The following is a 21,815-nucleotide window of genomic DNA, read 5'->3' on the forward strand; positions in this document are numbered from 1 at the left end:
AGGTGAAACTTGGGTGGTGGGCAGATTCCAAAGAGGGATGGGCAGTGCTCTCTGCAGTTGCTAGTCCTCCCTGAGCACTCTGCACATTCTTCAGGCTGAGTATGCCACTTCACAAATGCATACCCTCTAAGGGGCAAAAGATATCTTACTAGGTCTTGCTGATTCTGTTTTTCCTTGTCTTGGCCATACTGTTACCAGTTCATAAATCCCTGGCCATGTTTTTCAACATCACTGTATTTTAATAAGACCAATAGTTCAGGAATCCATCACTTTGGAAGAAGGGACTTTCTACTTGCAAGCAGTTTATTAATCTATTTTAAATTCTTGGTGAAAACTCATCAATATCTTTAAGGTTAATGATTGATGAACCTTAATGATTAATAACAAAAGTGGCTCCATCGACCATCATTTGTTCTAAACTAATTACAGTGATTCAAAATGCTTAAAAGAGTTTGGGTTTGGAAGTCACATCCACCTTTCCTATAGCTAAGTTCATTCTAATTCTGAAATGGGATATTGAGGATAGTCTGAGTTCATGAAAATTCTGGATTTTTAAGAGAAATGCAATCTCATTTTAGAGAGCAGATTGTGTCTTATTCAAACTTTACATCTTTTCCAGAGAGCAGAACACTTAATAAAATAATACAATATAACATATATCAATGACCATTTACCAGAAAAGTGAAATAAAAATGAAAAGAAAATCATATATCAAATTGGTCCAAATTTAAGTCATCTCCCTTAAGTATCAAGCACAAACCTATAAAAAAAGTCATCAATTAACCCCTAAGTGCCTACTATATGTGAAGCACTGAGAAAATAAAGATAGCAATTGATGAGTTTTCTATTCTACTATCTATTCTGCTTTCATCTTACAACTGGTAATTTTATTTTACACTTAGTTGATGGGCAACATTAATAAATGATGGCAATGGAATATGTAGGAAATTCTGCCAAAAAACAAGCCTACTAATGTATATTTGGAAAACCTATAAAGAGATTCAGGTATATTTGAAAGCAAGAGATTATATTTTACACAGGGAAACCATAAGTACACTAAGTAAATATGTAAGATATATCAATAGTAATATGAGTTATGCAATAACAGTTGTCTTAATAGGCAAAAGCCTCACATAGGAAGTGGTACTTGAAGCTAAATTTGAAGAAATCTAGTGAGAATACAAGGGGGAAAAACAACCATATGAAAAACAACCACAAAGAAAATATTTTAAATATTAATTTTTCTTTACATTAAGATGTTTTGTTGATTTATCACTATAATTTATTTTATGTTTATAACTTTTGTAATCTACCTATATGATGAGGGCTGGAAGAGCAATTCCTGATTTGAAAGGTGAGCTGCAAGGTGCAAGGCACATGTGAGAAAATCACAATGGCATTCTCTTTGCCAAAAGGTATCTTTATTCATGAGAAAAGATCAGGGACAACATCCAAAGATGATTTTTCGACATGCTTTTGAAAAGAGGGAACTTTTAAAGCTCAGAAGGAGGAGAGAGAGATAAAAGGCAGTGTAGTAGGAATGACAAAGATGGGCATTGAAATGTTGGGACTGTCTTAAAGATGCTAAGAAGGCAGTCTGGGAAAGCCTGGGTTCCCATCAAGGTTGCAATACTCAGAATAAAAAGCTGGATGAGCTCCAGCTTCTCTCATCATTTTATGCAAACAGGATAGTCTGAGAACTTGATCAAAGGAACAAGATGGGCTCCCTCCAGCATAAGGAAATGATAAGGAAAGAGAACAATCTGGCTTCATAGTTCTCCTTAAAAAGTTATAGAGTACTGGGAGAAACCTCTAATCCAACCACAACATTGTATAGATCATGAAATGGAGGTTCATAGAGGTTAAGTAATCCCATGTTACAAAGATGCTAAGTGTTAGAGATACAATTTGAATCCAGTTCCTTTGATTCCAAATCCAGTGTTTTTCTACTGTATCTTTTATCTTGTTAAATCTCTCAAAAAGTCATTTAATCATTCAACAAAGATTTAGTAAAAACCTACTCTGTGCATACATTATTATGCTAAGTGCTAGGAAATATATAAAGTTTGAATAAGATACAATCTATCCTCTGATGGATTTGTAATCTAATCTGTGCATAAGACACTTGCAATTTTAGTAAATTATATCATCTAAATAGTGCATCAGAGAATTGTAAAGAGTTATATTTGAGAGGAAGGAAAAAGAATTAGTATGGGAGGAAAAGACATAGGAGAAGTCGTATTTAAGGTGAATTTGAACAAATATGAAATGAACAAAATTCAACCTGAAGCGAAAGGAGTAGATTCTAAGTATGGTCAATAAAATAAAGAAAGGCATGACATGAAGAATAAGGGAAAGGAGACACATATAGGAGACAGAGGGTAGTCCAGTTTTATTAAAGCAAAGAGTATTTGGAGGGAATGATATGGGAGAAGATTGTAAAGGAAGGCTGCATTCAGATGGCAGAAGGTTTTGAATGCCAGGCATATAGAAAGAGAACACTTGTAGAGAAACACAAATATAGAGAATACATGTCACTAAAGAAACTCAAACATCTGGGCTTGCATGGCTTTTCTCTTCTTGTGGTGTACTCATGTTGCTTCCCTTGAATTCTCTTTCATCTTTTCTGAGCAGATCACATCTTCTTCTCCTTGGGCCTGACGATTTTTACAGCTCAACATTCTGGCTTTATTCTCTGTTAAGCATGATTTCTGGAAAAGTTGTTCTGCAGACAGTTGCAATTGTTAATGTGAGGGAAAGATAGAAAGAAAATGTTTCTTGTTTCTCTATTGGGCTCTGGAAAATACACAAGGCAAAAAGCAAAGGGTGATTTGTTTCTAAGAGAACAAAACCTTTTGTTCCAATTTTTCTCCTTCTTCCCCCAACCCACTCCCCTAGGAGGCAGGTAGACCAATACATGTTAAATATGTTAAAGTATATGTTAAATAAAATATATGTATACATATCTATACAGTTCTTTTACTGCACAAGAAGAATCAGACTTTGAAATAATGTACACTTAACTTGTGAAGGAAATAAAAAATGCAGGCAGACAAAAATAGAGAGATTGGAAATTCTATGTAGTGGTTCATACTCATTTCCCAGAGTTCTTTTGATGGGTGTAGCTGGTTCTATTCATTATTTAACAAATGGAACTGATTTGGTTCATCTCATTATTGAAGAGAGCCATGTCGATCAGAATTGATCATCATATAGTATTGTTGTTGAAGTATATAATGATCTCCTGGTTCTGCTCATTTCGCTCAGCATCAGTTCATGTAAATCTGCCCAGGCCTTTCTGAAATCATCCTGCTGGTCATTTCTTATAGAACAATAATATTCCATAACATTCATATACCACAATTTATTCAGCCATTCTCCAATTGATGGGCATCCACTCAGTTTCCATTTCTGGCTACTACAAAGAGGGTTGCCACAAACCTTTCTTTCACAGACAGGTCCCTTTCCCTTCTTTAAGATCTCTTTGGTATATAAGCTCAGTAATAATAATGCTGCATAAAAACATGCACAGTTTAATAACTTTTTGGTCATAGTTCCAAATTGCTCTCCAGAATGGCTGGATGTATTCATAATTCCACCAACAATGTATCAGTGTTCCAGTTTTCCCACATCTCCTTCAATATTCAGCAATATCTTTTCCTGTCATCCTAGCCAATATGACAGATGTGTAATGTTATCTCATAGTTGTCTTAATATGCATTTCTCTGATTAATAGTGACTTAGAGCATATTTTCATATGGCTAGAATAGTTTCAATTTCATTATCTGAAAATTGTCTATTCATATCTTTTGACCATTTACAATTGGAGAATGGCTTGATTCCTTATAAATTAGAGTCAATTCTCTATATATTTTGGAAGTGAGGCCTTTATCAGAACCTTTGACTGTAAAAATGTTTTTCCAGATTATTGCTTCCCTTCTAATCTTGTCTGCATTAGTTTTGTTTGTACAAAAGCTTTTCAATTTGATATAATAAAAATTTTCTATTTTGTGATCAATAATACTCTCTAGTTCTTCTTTGATCACAAATTCCTTCCTCCTCCATAGATCTGAGAGATAAACTATTGTATGTTCTTCTAATTTATTTATAATCTCATTCTTTATGCCTAAATCATGAACTTTTTTTGACCTTATCATGGTGTATTATGTTAAGTGTGGGTCAATGCCTAATTTCTACCATACTAATTTCCAATGTTCCCAGCAGTTTTTGTCAAACAGGGAATTCTTATCCCCAAAACTGGGGTCTTTGGGTTTGTCAAACACTAGATTATTAAAGTTATTGACTATTCTGTCCTTTGAGCTTAACCTATTCCACTGATCAACTAGTCTATTTCTTAGCCAATATGAAATGGTTTGGTAACTACTGCTTTATAATATAGTTTTTTACATCTGGTACAGCCACCTTAATTTGATTTTTTTTTCATTAGTTCCCTTGAAAGCCTTGACCTTTTGTTCTTCCAAATTAATTTTGTTGTTATTTTTTCTAGGTCATTAAAATAGTTTTTTTTTGGGAGGCTATTGGTATAGGACTAAATAAATAGATTAGTTTAGGTAGTATTGTCATCTTTATTATATTTGCTTGATCTATCCAAGAGCACTTAATATTTCTCCATTTGGTTAGATCTGACTATTTGTGTGGAAAGTGTTTTGTAGTTTTGCTCATATAGTTCCTGACTTTCCCTTGGCAGATAGATTCCCAGATATTTTATACTATTGGCAGTTATTTTAAATGGAATTTCTCTTTGTAACTCTAACTGTTGGATTTTGTTAGTGATATATAAGAATGTTGATGATTTATGTGGGTTTATTTTGTATCCTACAACTTTGCTAAAGTTGTGGATTATTTCTAATAGCTTTTTAGTTGATTCTCTGGGGTTCTCTAAATATACCATCATATCATCAGCAAAGAGTGATAATTTGGTTTCCTCATTACCTACTCTAATTCCTCCAATCTCTTTATCAATTTTTATTGCCAAAGCTAGCATTTCTAATATAATATTGAATAATAATGGTGATAGTGGGCAACCTTGTTTCACTCCTGATCTTACTGGGAATGTTTCCAGTTTATCCCATTACATATGATGTTTACTGATGGTTATAAATAGATGCTACTGATTATTTTAAGGAAAAGTCCATTTATTCCTATGGTCTCAAGTATTTTTAATAGGATAAATGTTGGATTTTATCAAATGCTTTTTCTGCATCTATTGAGATGATAATATGGTTTTTGTTAATTTGGTTATTGATACAGTCAATTATGCTAATAGTTTCCTAATATTGAACTAGTTCTACATTCCTGGTATAAATCTAACTTGGTCATGGTGTATTATCATGAGCATGATTTTCTGTAATCTTTTTGCTAAAATTTTATTTAAGATTTTAGCATCAATATTCATTAGGGAGATTGGCCTATAATTTTCTTTCTCTGGTTTCAATCTTCCTGGTTTAGGTATCAGTACCATGTCTGTGTCATAAAAGGAATTTGGTAGGACACCTTCATTCTCTATTTTTTCAAATAGATTATATAACATTGGAGTTAATTGTTCTTTACATGTTTGGTAGAATTCACATGTAAAACCATCTGGTCCTGAGGATTTTTTCCTGAGGTATTGATTAATAGCTTGTTCTATTTCTTTTTCTAAAATGGGACTATTTAAGAAATTTACTTTCTCCTGTGTTAATCTGGGAAGTCTATATTTTTGAAGGTAGTCATCCATTTCACTTAGGTTATCAAATTTATTGGCATAAAGTTGAGCAAAGTAACTCCTAATTATTGCTCTAATTTCCTCTTCATTGGTGGAAAGTTCTCCCTTTTCATTTTTAAGACTAACAATTTGATTTTACTCTTTCCTTTTTCTAATCAGATTCAACAAAGGTTTATCTATTTTATTGGCTTTTTCATAAAAGCAGCTCTTAGTTTTATTTATTAATTCAATAGTTTTCTTTTCTTTCAATTTTATTCATTTCTCCTTTTACTTTTAGAATTTCAAGTTTTGTATTTGATTGGGGTTTTTAATTTGGTCTTTTTCTAGCTTTTTATGTTGCAAGCCCAATTCATTGATCTTCTCTTTCTCTATTTTATTCAAGTAAGCCTCTAAAGATATAAAAGTTCCCCTTATTACTGCTTTGGCTGCATCCCACAAATTTTGGTATGTTGTCTCATTGTGGTCATTCTCTTGGGTGAAATTATTAATTGTGTTTATGATTTGCTGTTTCACCCAATCATTCTTTAGGAAGAGGTTATTTCATTTCCAATTACTTTTTGGTATATTTACCCATAGATTTTTGTTGAATTATTGCATCATGATCTGAAAAGAATGCATTTACTATTTCTGCCTTTCTGCATTTAAATTTGGGGTCTTCATGTCCTAATTTATGCTCATTTTTTGTATAGGTTCCTGAACTCTTGAGAAGAAAGTGTACTCCTTTCTGTCTCCATTCACTTTTCTCCAAAGATCTATCATACCTAATTTTTATAATATTCTATTTACCTCTTTAACTTCTTTCTTATTTGTTTTGTTATTTGATTTATCTAATTCTGAGAGTGCAAGGTTGAGATCTCCCACTGTTATAGTTTTGATGTCTATTTCTTCTTACAATTCTCTTAACTTCTCCTTTGGGAAGTTAGATGCTATACCACTTGGTGCATATATGTCTAGTATTGATATTGCTTTATTGTCTATGCTACCCGTAGCATGATATAGTTTCCTTCCTTATGTCTTAATTAGATCAGCTTTTGCTTTTGCTTGATCTGAGATAAGGATGGCTACCCCTGCTTTTTTGACTTCACCTGAAACATAATAGATTCTGCTCAAGTCTTTTCCTTTTACTCTGTATCTATCTCCCTCCTTTAAATGTGTTCCCTGTAAACAACATCTTGTAGGGTTCTGGCTTTTGTTCCAGTCTACTCTCCACCGCTGCTTTATGGGAGAGTTTATCCCCTTCACATTTACAGTCAAAATGACTAATTCTGTATTTCCTACATCTTATTATCCCCAGATTATGCTTTTCTTTTTCTTTTCTCTCTTCCTCTCCTCCCCAGTATTAAACTTATGGGTACCACTTGCCTCACCCAGCTCTCCCTCTTTAGAATCCCTTCCACCCCTTTGAATTCCCCCCCCCTTTCTTATACCTTTCCCTTATTACTTCCTTTTTCCTCTCCCACTTTTTAATGAGGTGAGAGAAGTTTCTCTGTAAACCAAATATGTTATTATTTTCTCTTTGAGTCAAATCTGATGAGATTAAGATTCACACAATGTTTCTCCCCTTCCCTAAATTCCCTCAAATATGATAGGTTTCCTTTGCCTCTTTGTGGGATGTCATTTCCCTCTTTTTATCTTCCCTTTTCCCTTTTTTTGATACTATCCCTTTTCCATTTCTATTTCCCTTTTTATATTACATCAGGAAAATCAAATTATACATGCACTCTTTATGTATATCCATAACAGACATACAGTTCTCAAGAGTTCTTTTTACATTTTTCTGCTTCTCTTGAGTCCTATAGTTGAAGGTCGGTTTTTTTTTTCCTTTTGGTTTACCTCTGTTTTTTTTCATTAGAAATAAATGGAATTCACCTGTTTCATTAAATGTCCATCTTCTTCCCTGGAAGAAAATGCTCAGTTTAGCAGTTTATTTTGGCTGCATTCGAAGTTTTTTTTTTTTTTTGCCTTTCAGAATATCAGATTCCAAGCCTTTGATCCTTTAATGTGGAAGCAGCTAGATCCTGAGTGATCCTTATTGTGGCTCCTCAGTATTTGAATTGCTTTTTTTTCCTGGCTGCTTGTAATATTTTTCCTTAGTTTGATAGTCCTGAAATTTAGCTACAGTATTCCTTGGAGTTTTAAATTTAGGGTCTTTTCCAGAAGGTGTTTGAGGAATTCTCTCAATGCCTGTTTTACCTTCTGATTCTGTTACATATGGGCAGTTCTCTTTGATGATTTCCTATAAAATTGTTTCTAGGCTCTTTTTTTTTTCATCAGAATTTTCAGGAAGTCCAATAATCATCTCTCCTAGATCTATTTTCCAGGTTTGTTTTTTTTTTCCAAGTAGATATTTAACATTTTTTTCTATTTTATCATATATATATATATATATATATTATATATATATATATATATATATATATATATATATATATATATATATATATATATATTTGGTTTTTGCTGGACTGATTCTTGATGTCACAACAAATCATTCATTTATATTTGTTCAGTTCTGATTTTTAATGAGTTATTTTCTTCATTAGCTTTTTTTTTTTTTTTTACTTCTTTTTGTATATGTCCAATTGAGTTTTTGAGTGAGTTGTTTAGCCTCATAGAATTTTTTCCCATTTTACTATTTTTTAACTGTTATTTTCTTTTTCTAATTCACAAATCCTACTTTCCTGGGAGTTCTTTATCTTTTGCAATTTACAAATTCTGTTTCTTTTCACTCCCTGGGACTTCTTTACCTTTTCCAATTCACATTTCAGAAAGTTGTTTTCTTTTTCCACTTTATCAAATTTTTCTTTAAGTGAGTTATTGTCCTTTTCTGTACTCTCTTGCATAGTTCTCTTTCCTTTCCCCATTTTTCTTCTTGCTCTCTTTTAATTTTTTTTTATAATTTCTTCTAGGAGAGCCTTGTGTGATGGAGACCGAGTTACATCCCCCTTTAGGGCTTCATCTGAACATTGTCTGCTATGTGTCTCCTCAGGCTTGAAAAACCTGCTCTCTTTCTTTATAGAAGCTATTGATGGTTAGCCTATGCTTGGCATTTTTACTCATTTTGTTAAAAGCTCTTAGGGTTTGCCTTCAGGACAAAGAAGTTATCAGCTTCCTCTGCAGAGAAGGGATAGACATATGAACAGTAGCTGTTCTGCAAATGGGTTCCTAAGAGTGGCCAAGCTGTGGAAGTGCCCTGGGAAGAGCCCCGCACTGGAAGTGGTTCTGCACTGGGAAGTGCAGCCTTGCTGCAGAAGTTCTATTGCCCAGGGCAGAGCCCTCCTGCTATGCAGATTTGTGGCTGCCCTGGCCAAAATCCCAGTGCTGCAGAAAGCACTGCATGGCTGTTCGTTAGTCTGCGCTGAGTCACTTCCGGTACTAGGTGGATGTAGCCAGATCCTGTTAGATTCTGGCCTTTTTTGGAGTACACTATACCTTTGACCTTTTTGTAACTTCTTTGCCAATCTACTGTTTTGCAACTAAAGCAGAGTAGCCAACCTGTGGTAGAGTCCTTCTTGCAAAATCTCCACCCATGAGGAGACTGCCCCCGCTGCCATCTGCTCAGTGTGCTAGCTTCTGCATTCTATCTCCCTGCCTGTTCTGGCCTGCTCTCACCAATCAGGACAAATCTTTTCTAGTGATCTTCCAGATTATTTTCAGCTGATAATTTGTTGTACTCCCAACATTTGTGGATTTTACCAGTCAAACACTATTTCTGAGGCTGAATTTGGTAATTAGTAGTGAGAGTAGAAGGGAGCTCAGAATGATGCATATGTCTTTTCTGCCATCTTGGCTCCGCCCCCTTCCCTTCAAATTGTTAATAGATATGGGTCACTCCTATGTTCATGACATTTATAATGATGCGATTTAATTATGAAAAGACAGTCTTTAGAAGATATGAATACAAGTACTCTAAGTATGAAAAGTGAAAACTCTTGACACTTCAGTTCAACATCTTGACCCTTAGGATTTTTATTGACATAAATATAGTGAATGGGATTCAATGGTTTATTCCTTTTCTTTAAGGAAATACAAAATAATTTCAATAAGGACAAATCACCATCAATTTGAAAATTATAGGTGTGTAGGTTTCCTTTAGGAGATTCACCTAAGCTGACCTTTGAGGGAAGCTAAGGATATTGACAGATATATGTGAAGAAAGAGATGGTAGTTAAAAAACACATACATGGTATGTCAAATTTGATCAACATCTTTGAAATGTAAGATGTGTGAATCAAGGTGACATGAAACAAAGCTGTTCAGGTAAGTTGAAGATAGATTTCAAAAAACAACTTTAAATGTGAAATTAAATAGTTTATATTTTATCAGTAAATAGCCTTTAGAAAGATAAGTACTGCACCACTTAGCTGCATCTTTTCTCATTAAGGAAAGAAATGGACATTTGTTTGAAAACATTTAGTTTGCACAGTGGACAGAACATTAGACTTGGGAGCCAGCAAGATATCAATTCATTTCTAGCCTAAGATATTTACCAGTCATGAGATCCTGAGCAAGTTATTTAATCTCTATCTTCCTTAGTTTCCTCAATCAAAATGGAGAAGAGCAGTTATATGGGAAGATTTCTGTAAAGATTAATTATATCATATTTGTAAAATGTTCTGCACAACGCCTACTTACAATAGGTAAAATATGCTAATTTGCTTCACCCTTCATGGAGAAGCTTAGAATAATTTAAAAATATTCTACATACTAAATGTTATTTTCAGAATTATTGTAAGACAGTTAATGGCGGTTTTGGATGTACCATCCAAACCTGCCTAAGTTAGATGTCTGCTCCTTACCTTATCAATTGCTTATGTAGGGCCAACTCTTCCCAGCTGTGATGGCATCTGTAGACAAATTTCAATTGGACTTAGTTGCTTCAGTGCCAATTAGGAGGTCTCATCAATTTTGGCCTATACAGATACCTTTTACCAAGATTTCTTAGCTGACAACAAGAGTGGATTTGGCAGGAAGCAATCTCATTATCAGGGTTCAAACATCCATTCCACAGTGATGTAAATCTCATTGAGGATATTCAATATTCATGTAATTACCCTGGAAAGCACTTTTGACATTTCATAAATACTGCAGAATATTTAGTATTTGTTCCTCCCCCTCTCTGCTGCATAAGCACATAGAAGGAAACAAAAATCCCTGGAGATTCCCACTGTCTGAGGTGGAAGCAGTTATTGAATCCATAAATTTGTTGAATAAAATTCATGAGTTTTTCCTTCTTTAAAATTTAAAAAAAATGAAAATAGAGTTAGGCCATTAGCATGAGGAAGCAATCAAGCCTTCTACTTTGTGTATATCAGTTTTCCTAATATAGAAGCCTCCATGAGTGTTCTTAGTCATGACTTCACAGTGTTTAAAAAATTCTCCTATTATCAGATCATAAATACTGTTCTTGGAAAATATATTTGTCACCTCAAAGGACAACAAATACCTTGGTATAGGAAGACTACCTTTATTATTTCCATCATCTTTACATTTGGAACTACTGTATAATTTTTGAATTGTAAAGTTCTAGAACTGGGTAGATACTATAAGGTCATCTCCTATGATTGGTGAACATGTAGATTCTGCTTGGATATCTCCAAAGATGGCAAACCTATTAATTCCCATGAAAATCTATTGAATTTTGGGATGACATTTCTAGAAAGTAATTCTTTTCAATTAAAAACTTTCGTTAAAAATTAGAGTTATAAAATGCCTTAAAAACTACCAATTCAAATTGTTTTGATGTATTTGGGGTATAGCAACAAATGCTGAGATTGACATAAGCACCAAATGTTGGGATTTAGTCATGTGAAGAATTCATAGCAACCATTAACCTTGGCAAAGAGAAGAATTTACAGACAAAATGAAGAGGTACAATAGACACTAGTAATGGTAAATGTTAAGTAGAATTGGGAGAGCAATAGGGATGAGTTCCTGAGTAACTAGGTGGGATTATCAGAAAAAGACTAAAGTACTGATAAGATTACTCCCTGAGACAAACAGAAAAGTATATTGTGGAGGTATTGGGTCCAGTTAGAAATCCAAGTTATGTCAAACCCCAGAGATTAAATTTCCTCTATAAATCTGTCTGTGGTCCATGACATCTTTGCTGAAGCTCTTCAGGTTAAGCCCACTACAATAACGTTCTGCCTTCTGGTGTCTTTCTCCCTACTTCTCCTCCATGCCTCATATGTCTTTCTCCTTATAGCTAACTAACTCCTTTAGGGTGCTAAACTTATTTATATATTTATCATGCTAGTTAAGGGCATACTCCCACCTCATGTAATATTTCTCCTTTCCTGATTAATTGTGAGTTTCACTAAGGAAATTGTTTTTTCCATTGTTAATTATTAAAAAAAAAAAACTCTTTTCTTGGTAACCTTATTGCTCTTTCAGCTCTATTTCATATTTACTATTCCTGGTATCTATTGTATAGAGAGAAATAATATAACCTCTAAATAAACCTATTGCCAAATATGATTTTTTTTTGCCAGAGAGAAGGACCATTATGAATTCTTCACATGAGCAAACTCCAACATTTGTGGGCTACATCAAACTAATCTTTGGTGCTAAATACATCACTTTATTTGAAAGATGAGAAAACTGAACTATAGAGGAATAAAGTCATATCCAATGTCCCTTTGATAATTAAGGAACAGGACTGCTTGCCATCTTGGGGGGGGTAGAGGGAGGGAGGGGAAAAAACGAAACATAAGCGAGTGCAAGGAATAATGTTGTAAAAAAAATTATCCTGGCATGGATTCTCTCAATACAAAGTTATTATTAAATAAAATAAAATTTAAATTAAAAAAAAAGATAATTAAGGAACAGTACCAGGATTCAGATACAGAATACAAATTGAAAGCATGTGTAAGTGTAAGTATTATTAGATGGAAGTTGGGAGAGCTAGCTTTCAATGCCTCTCAAGATATTTACTAACTTTATGTAAATATGAATAAATTGTTTAAACCCCCAATCTGTTTCCTCATGCATAAAGTTCTCTTTTTTTTTTTCCCCAAGGCCTCCTCTATCTTCTCCTTTTTCTTTTTTTCTTTTTCCTCCTCCCTATACTACTCCTCTCCCCTTCTCCTTTTCTAGAGCAATGATTTTTTTTCTTCTCCTTTTTTTGATAGCATTTAGACAGAAATAATTCTGTAATAAGTTGCTCTGCTGTTTTTCTTTTACACAGGGTGTTCCCAAAATACTAGTGTTTCCATAAGACTTTCAGAACAAATTATTTTGGATATTATACAAAATATTGCACAAGTACATAAGAATGCCTATTCTTTGTGGTTGAATAAAAATGTTGAGATGTAGCTTTTACTTTAGATTTACTGAAAGCATAAAAGCATTCTCATTACAACCTTAGCCTCAGATTGCTTGCCAAAAATGATGGCAACCTCATTTTATAACTACATCATTTTCAACTCAGATACTTTGTTGTACTTTGAAAATTTGAAAGTCCATTGTTTCATATATTTGAGAAATTATGAATATTTGGGTTTGCATGTTCTTAAGTGTGAATATGTGGTATAGGAAATCATGGTAAAGACTTAAGTCTAGCATAATGTTCTGATTGAAGTCAACTTTTTTAGTAGAATTTCCAACAATATTTTGAGGTTAGTATTTGTGATGTTGGGATTTACCATCATCTTTCTATAGTATAAGAAATATGATGAATTATGATGTATAGCTTTAGTACCCATTATATTTTAGGTAATACATTATTAAACATTTAAAAGATTCTAAACTTTTACAATTTTCACTGTTGTGTGGCATGATATTCACTTTTTCCTAGCAATATATAATGATCACTAATTCTCATCCTTTTAGGAATAATCCTTCTATGGTATTTGATGGCAATGACCTCATCCTAAATTGTTAACACAAACCTTTTTTTTTTTTTTTTTTTTTTTTTTTTTTTTTTTTTGATTCATTGGATATTGTGCTGGGATTGGAGTCAGGAAGTTCTGAGTTCAAATCTGACGTTGGATACTTCCTGGTTGTATGACTCTAGGCAAGTCTAATTTCTATTTGTCTCAGTTTAATTAATTTGTAAAATGGGAATAATAAAACATATATTGCAAGTTATGTAGTTCAAAGGAGGTAATATTTGTAAAAGTGTTAAGCAAAGTGCCTGATCCATAATAGGTGATATGTGATTGCTTATTTCTCTCCCCCTACATTGTTAACTCTATGCTTGATGTGTTTTGTCTGGTGACTACTGAAGTTTTTGTAAGTACTGACTCCATTCATTGATTCAATGTGGCCTTCACAATGTGGCCTTCAGATACAATGTTGAATCATTTAGTCTCAGTCTTTCTTTGACCTACATTTCTAATTGTATAGTTTTTAGTATATATAGAACAAAGGATATGCAATGTTCTGCATAGTACCTGCATAGACCCAAATTAGGTGCTTAATTTATTTTCATTGATTAATTGAATAATTGATGAAGGAGATATTTATTTGGTGAGACCATTAAACTTATGTTATCCATATATAACCTATGGTTAATTACAATATTTTGTCTAGATTCATTTAGTTTGGAAGCTATATTGTTTTATTTGGAAATCAGAAGGGGTTTATGATTAGACAGAACCCTAGTGAGATTAATTTTTTTCCTGCCACTTCTATATTAATTGTTGATTTTATTTTGTTGGTGTTGTATTCTGAAAAAAAGATTGATTTTCTATTTGCACATTAACTATCATAGTGTTAGCAATATAATTTAGATAGTTTATATATTACCCATACATATGCATAAGTATGCATGTGTATTTATGTATATACACATTTGTTTATATGTATATATACATGCATATGTGTATGTATGCATGTGTGTTTCTTTAAAAGAAATAAAGAGGAAGAGTGTAAGGAAAAGAAGGGAGAGAAAGAGACAGACAGACAAAAAGAAAGAATCATGAGTAAAGAACTGAGTATATAATATTGCATTTAATTTACACTTTAACATATTTAACATGTATTGGTCAACCTGCCATCTGGGGGAGTGGGTGGGGGGAAGGAGGGGAAAAATTGGAACATAAGGTGTGGTAATTATCAATGCTATAAAATTACCCACGTATACAACTTGTAAATAAAAAGCTATAATAATAATAAAAAAGAACTGAGTATAAGGCTTTATCAACAAAAGAGTAACTATGAATGATATTTTTGGACAATTTTCAATAATTGCTGAATAAATAATATATATCTCTGTACTTCTTGGAAAGCTTTTCTACATTTCTTTTACTTTTCAATAAATTTATTTTCACAAGTGAGTATATATATATATATATACATCTCTCTCTCTCTCGCTATATATATATATATATATATATATGTATATGTATATGTATATGTATATGTGTGTGTGTATGTGTGTGTGTAATAGAGCCCATGATTGCATTGTATAAAATATATAAACATAAGGGCCTATATTTGAAGGATAGTAACCAGTAAGTCTCTTATACATTATATATAAAGTCCCAATTAAATTTTTACCAATATTCTAAAACTCATATAGACTGTAGAGAAGACTGACTGCGGCCATTAAGGATGAGAATTCCAATTGTTTGAAAGAATAACTTAGATTATGTTTTATTTAAAAAAAAGGCTAAAAGCCTCTCTTTTTGTACAGATTTTCTTAATTATACCAATGCTGGCTCTAAAAGTCTTAGTAGCAAATAAAATTACATATTTGATAGACTTTTGCTCCTACTCCAAAGACCCCTAATCTACAGCAGACCCTAATCTCTGTAGTAGGGTGATGAGAAAAAAAAATTATACATACTATTTTTCCAGAGAAATACTTAGAATCAGTTATTCCTAGCCAGTCAAAATATCAATGACCTTCTTTGCCACTAAACCACTTATTACTCAAGATGATTTCTCTTTCAGTTTTTTTCCCATTCCTTCTTTTATACATAAGAACAGTAAAAGGGGGCTCCCCCCACTGATGGCTACACAATCTATGTGCTAGAGAACAACTACCAGAAATTGTCTTTCTAGAGTTTTAGTCACAGAATCACATAACTTCAATAGTCATTTAGTCCATGATATACTTGAATTTACTTGTAATGCAAAATATTTGCTATGCAAGCAACTGGCAACTGAATATATAAATATATTCAAAGACAAAGAATCCATTATTCTGACAGATGTACCATATCTTAAATAACTCTAAAAGTGTGGCATAATATGTAGATAGAATTTGTTTGTTTGGTTTATTTTGACACATACTATTCGGGTGCACTGGACAAGTAACTTAAGTTTTCATTGTCCCAGACACAATTTTAAAATTAAGTTATACCAAAATTGCTGAGATGCATTTGTAGGGGGAGTTTCCTTATTTTAAATTACATATAGTAAATGAACTCCTAGCCAACAGCAACAAAAGAATTAGGATTTTTTTTTATATTAAACCAAAACGTTCCTCCTTGTCTTTCTAAAACTTTCATCATTGCTCCTAGTTTTATCCTCTAGGAACAACCAAAATAAACCTAACCCATCTTTCAAGTAACAGCAGTTTAAATACTTGAGAACAGCTATCACATTACCCCAAGTCACTTCTGTTTTAAACTAAATTTAAAATAATTTCTTCATTCATTTTTCCTCTCTCAGAGAATTTAGAATTTTTCCTATGCATGTCAATCTGTTTCTCTTTCTTTCTCTATGTCACTCTGTTTTTGTTTCTTTCTATTTGCTGTTTTTTTACCTATATTTATAATTACCTCTGTCTGTTACCCAAGGTCTGTTTCTTTCTATCTCTCTTCACTTATTTTCTCAGCCTCTGTCTCTCTCTCACTATCTTTCTTTCTCTGTGTAGCTATGTATCTATATGGTTTTCTGTTTCTCTAACAACAGAAATTTAGCCTGTAGAAGGGAAGATTTAGTGGCCATAGATGACTTCAGGTATTTTTAAAGGCACTCACATAGACAAGAGATTAGACTTGTTTTGCTATCTGAAGACTTGAAAGGAGAAGAAGGAATGACAGGAATAAGTAAATTTCTATGAAGTTAGATTTAAGCTTTTTGAAAGGAAGGTCTTTTAACAATTAGAGCTTTCCATGAAAAGAATGGAATTTTTATGCAATAAAAATGCTCTCCCTCATTAGATGTTTGCAAGAAGATGCTGGCTGACTATTTTGAAGGAATATTCTTTTTGAAATTTTTCTGATGAGTCATGTGTTAGACTGAATTATCTCCTATGGATTTTTCAACTCTGTTATTCTATCATTATTTATGTTCATAAATAAATATGTGTACTAATACATACATATACAAGTTTGTGTAGTATAATACCAATAAGGCTGAATTTGGAATAAAAATAAGATTAGAATTCCAGTTTCATTCCACAATTTATTTATATGAAGTTGGGTAAGTCATTTTATTCATTTAATTTGTTTCATCCCATGCAAAATGATGGGGATGAACTAGTTGATCTCAAAATCATCTTCTAATTTTTAAATTCTATGAACTTTTGTTATGCATAAAGTCAATGTGTGGTCATTTTAATTCTATGGTTTTCTTCAACACATGTGACAGGTTTTCATAGATGCTGAGGTGTGCCCAACAGATGGCAAGACTAAATATAATGATAAATGACCTTTGGTTCCAAATGTAGCAAGTCTTATTCTTTAATTAGCCCATCTTTTGCTAAAATCCATTCCTCTCCTGTGCAACTCTGTAATAAGACTATTAAATGTTTGTGCAGTGCCTTTCATCTTCAAAGAGCTTTAGAAACATTAAGATATGGGGCTGGCCTTTTCTGTAAGGCAGCAATAATTCAGCAAATAGACTTACCACTGCAGTGAAGAATAGAGAAAATAATGAAGGTCTATATAATGCTTGCAGAACGGTCTGTAGGGGAGAAAAAAATAGTAGAGGAATACTGTCCTGGATTGAAAGTGAGGGACTTCTTATATACATTTAAGTTCCACTGTGATGATCTGTTGAAATTCCATTTGCAGTTAGATGATGTTTCCTTTTTGTGACTTTCTTTTAATTTGTTGTTTTTTTTTTTCATCTCCTTTCTTTTTGTGTCCCTTCAAGTCTTTTGCAGTTGCAGAAGTTTTCTTTAAAAATTCCCAGAAAGTGAGAAAATGAGGGAAAAAGAGAATGAAGTAGAGAAAGAGAAAGAGAGAGAGAGGGAAAGGGAGAAGGATTTCCTACAGCAACATTCTGTATTTTTATATGCTTAATTTCTATATATTTATTGTTCTTGAAAGAAATGCTGGAAAACTCTATGAAGAGACAACTAAGAAATGATTAAATAAAAGGAAATAACAAAAGGAACTTTCATGTCTCTGAATTTGTACCTTTGAATATTGAATCACATGATGCACTTTGGTTGGAGATTGATTTACTGTTTGAGAATATCACATATTAGTCATGGGAATTAGACAGCTTTTTTGAAAGCTTATATAAATATGAATTTTAACAAGATCTTTGATTTAGAGACCTTGTTTAGGCACAGTAGGATAGATGTTATCATAGCACTTAAAACTGAAAGACATCTAAGGTTTATCTTGCCTAGCCTCCACTTTGGTAGATGATTATGAAGAGACATGGGAGGACATGGAACCATTCTAAGATATTAAGAAGTACAATATCAAAAATCACAACCCAAACTAACATATTCAGCTTCCACTGAGGAGTATTTAAACAGTTCTTACATTATCATATCCTGGAGAATTCAGGATAACTCAAATAAGAACAACTTTTTTGTAGTGCTAAAAATTGGAAACAAAATGGCTTCTCATTAACTGTGGAATAAATAAATAAATGAAAGTATAAAAATAAAGAAATTGTTCACAAATTTAGCAGAGTTTCAGGATACAAAATAAATCCACATAAATCATCAGTATTTTTATATATTACCAACTAAGTCCAGCAGCAAGAGATACAAATAGAAATTCAATTTAAAATAATGGTCAATAATATAAAATATTTGGGAATCTATCTGCCAAGGCAAAGTCAGGATATATATGGATACTACAAAACACTTTCCACACAAATAAAGTCAGATCTAATCAATTGGGGAAAATATTAAATGCTCTTGGGTGGGCCAAGCTAATATAATAAAAAAAGACAGTATGATCTGTAGAGAGTCACAGATAGTGGGGAACCCTGGGCAAGGTATAAGACCCTTTAGTCCAGTAAAAGGAACCTGTTGACATGTCTGGTTTGGTTCCCCATCCCCAGCAGGAACATATCAGCCTTTCTGAAAAGTCAGGAGGCATGACAACCTGTATTGAAATTAAAGCAAAGTTATAGTAAAGTGGCAAGGAAACATCTACACACAATAGCAAGTTGTTTATGTGGTCCCACATGCTCAGTATCCTATAGTTAGCACATGCACAGTGAACTATAATTAAATCAGTATATTAGGGTATATAAGGCTGAGAAAAAATTTGAATAAACAAACTCCTGTTTGACCATCTTCATGAGTTCCACCCCATCATTCCTTACCCATGATCAGGATTTGAAGTGTATAAAATGTTCTTGTCTTAATCATTTCAGGTCGAATCAGTTTCTAGAAGACTTTCTATCTTCCTTGGAATCAATTCTTTGTTTTTATTTCATCTAGCATAAATAATAATACTCTATGACATTTATGATACATACACACACACACACACACACGTATATATATATATATATATATATACATATATATATATATATATATATGTATATATATATTTCCAATAGGTGGGCAACTCATTAATTTCCAGATATGAGATTTTAACTATAAGTATTTTTAATATGTTTTATTTTTAAAATATATGCACAGATAATTTTTCAACATTTAGTCTCAAATAGCTTTGTGTTTCAGATTTTCCCCTACTTGCCCTATCCACTCCCCTAGATGGCAAGCAATCCAATATATTTTATTATTGTTGAAATATATCTTAAATCCAATATGTGTAAACATATTTATACAATTCTCTTACTGCACAAGAAAAAAATCAGTTCAAAAAGGAAACTAAATTAGTAAGAAAACAAAATGCAATCAAACAATAGAAGAGTGAGAATGTTATGTTGTGATCCACATTCAGTTATCACACTCCTCTCTCTGGGTGTAGATGGCTCAGATCATCACAAGATCATTAGAACTGGCCTGAATCATCTCATTATTGAGAAGAGCCACATCCATCAGAATTGGTCACTATGTAATCTTGCTGCTGCTGTGTACAATGAAATCCTGTTTCTGCTCATTTCACTAGCATCAGTTCATGCAATTCTCTCCGGGCCTCTCTAAAATCATCCTGTTAATCATTTCTTATAGAACAATAATATTCCATAACATTCATATACAATAACTTATTCAGCCATTCTCCAACTGATGGACATCCACTCAGTTTCCAGTTTCTTGCCACTATAAAGAGGGCTGCCACAAACATTTTTGCACAAATGGGTCCCTTTCCTTCCTTAAGATCTCTTTGGGAGTGTGAACCACTACATAGCATTCCCAACCCCTCTGTTTTTGTCTGCTTGCATTTTGGATTTCCTTCATAGGTTAATTGTACATTATTTGAGAATCCGATTCTTCATATGCAGCAAAATAACTGTGTGGATATGTATACATATATTATATTTAACATATACTTTAATGTATTTAACATGTATTGGTCTACCTGCCATCTGGGGAGAGGGATTAAGGGGGAGGAAATGAGGGGAAGGAGGGGAAAAATTGGAACAAAAGGTTTTGCAAGGGTCAATGCTGAAAAATTACCCATGCCTATATCTTGTAAATAAAAAGCTATAATAAAAAAAATTCTCTTTAGGATATAGACCCAATAGAAACACTGCTGGATCAAAGGGTATACATAGTTTGATAACTTTTTGAAATAGTTCCAAATTGCTCTACAGAATGGTCTGTTGCCAGTTCCACCAACAATGTATTCTTGTCCCAGTTTTCCCATATCCCCTCCAACATTCATGCCTATATCTTGTAAATAAAAAGCTATAATAAAAAAAATTCTCTTTAGGATATAGACCCAATAGAAACACTGCTGGATCAAAGGGTATACATAGTTTGATAACTTTTTGAAATAGTTCTAAATTGCTCTACAGAATGGTCTGTTGCCAGTTCCACCAACAATGTATTCTTGTCCCAGTTTTCCCATATCCCCTCCAACATTCATCATTATCTTTTCCTGTCATCTTAACCAATCTGAGAGGTGTGTAGTGGTATCTCACAGCAATGTTAATTTACATTTCTCTGATCAATAGGTATTTGGAGCATATGCTTAGAAATGATCTTAATTTCTTCATCTCAAAATTGTCTGTTTATATGCTTTGACCATTTGACCAATTGGAGAATGTCTTGAATTCTTACAAATTTGAATCAGTTCTCTATAGATTTTAGAAATGAGGCCTTTATGAGTACCTTTTAATGTAAAAATGTTTTCCCAATTTATTGCTTCCCTTCTGATCTTGTCTGCATTTGGTTTTGTTTGTATGAAGACTTTTTAACTTAATGTAATCAAAATTATCTATTTGGTGTTCAATTATGAGTTGCAGTTCTTTGAACACAGATTCTTTCTCCATAGATCTGAGAAGTAAACTATTCTATTGTCTTCTAATTTGCTTATAATATCACTGTTTATGTCTAAATCATGAATCCATTTTGACCTTATCTTGATATGTGGTGTTAGGTATGGGTCAATGCCTGGTTTCTTCCATACTAGTTTCCAATTTTCCCAGAAATATTTGTTAAATAGTGAGTTCTTATGCCAAAAACTAGGGTCTTTGGGTTTGTCAAACATTAGTTTGCTACAGTTATTGACATTTTTACCCTGTGATCCTAACCTATTCCACTGATTGACTACTCCATTTCTTGGCCAGTACCAAATGGTTTTGATAACCACTGCTTTATAATATAGTTTTAGGTCTGGCATAGCTAGGCCATGTTCATTGTCATTTTTTTTTTCAGTAATTTTCTTGAAATTTTTTACCTTTTGTTCTTCTAGATAAACTTTGTTATTATTTTTTCTAGGTTTCTAAGATAATTTCTTTGGAGTTTGATTAGTATGGCACTAAATAAATAAATTTAGGTAGTATTGTCATTTTTATTATATTG

This window comes from Antechinus flavipes, chromosome 2 (assembly GCF_016432865.1).
Source record: "Antechinus flavipes isolate AdamAnt ecotype Samford, QLD, Australia chromosome 2, AdamAnt_v2, whole genome shotgun sequence".
Lineage (NCBI taxonomy): Eukaryota > Metazoa > Chordata > Mammalia > Dasyuromorphia > Dasyuridae > Antechinus > Antechinus flavipes.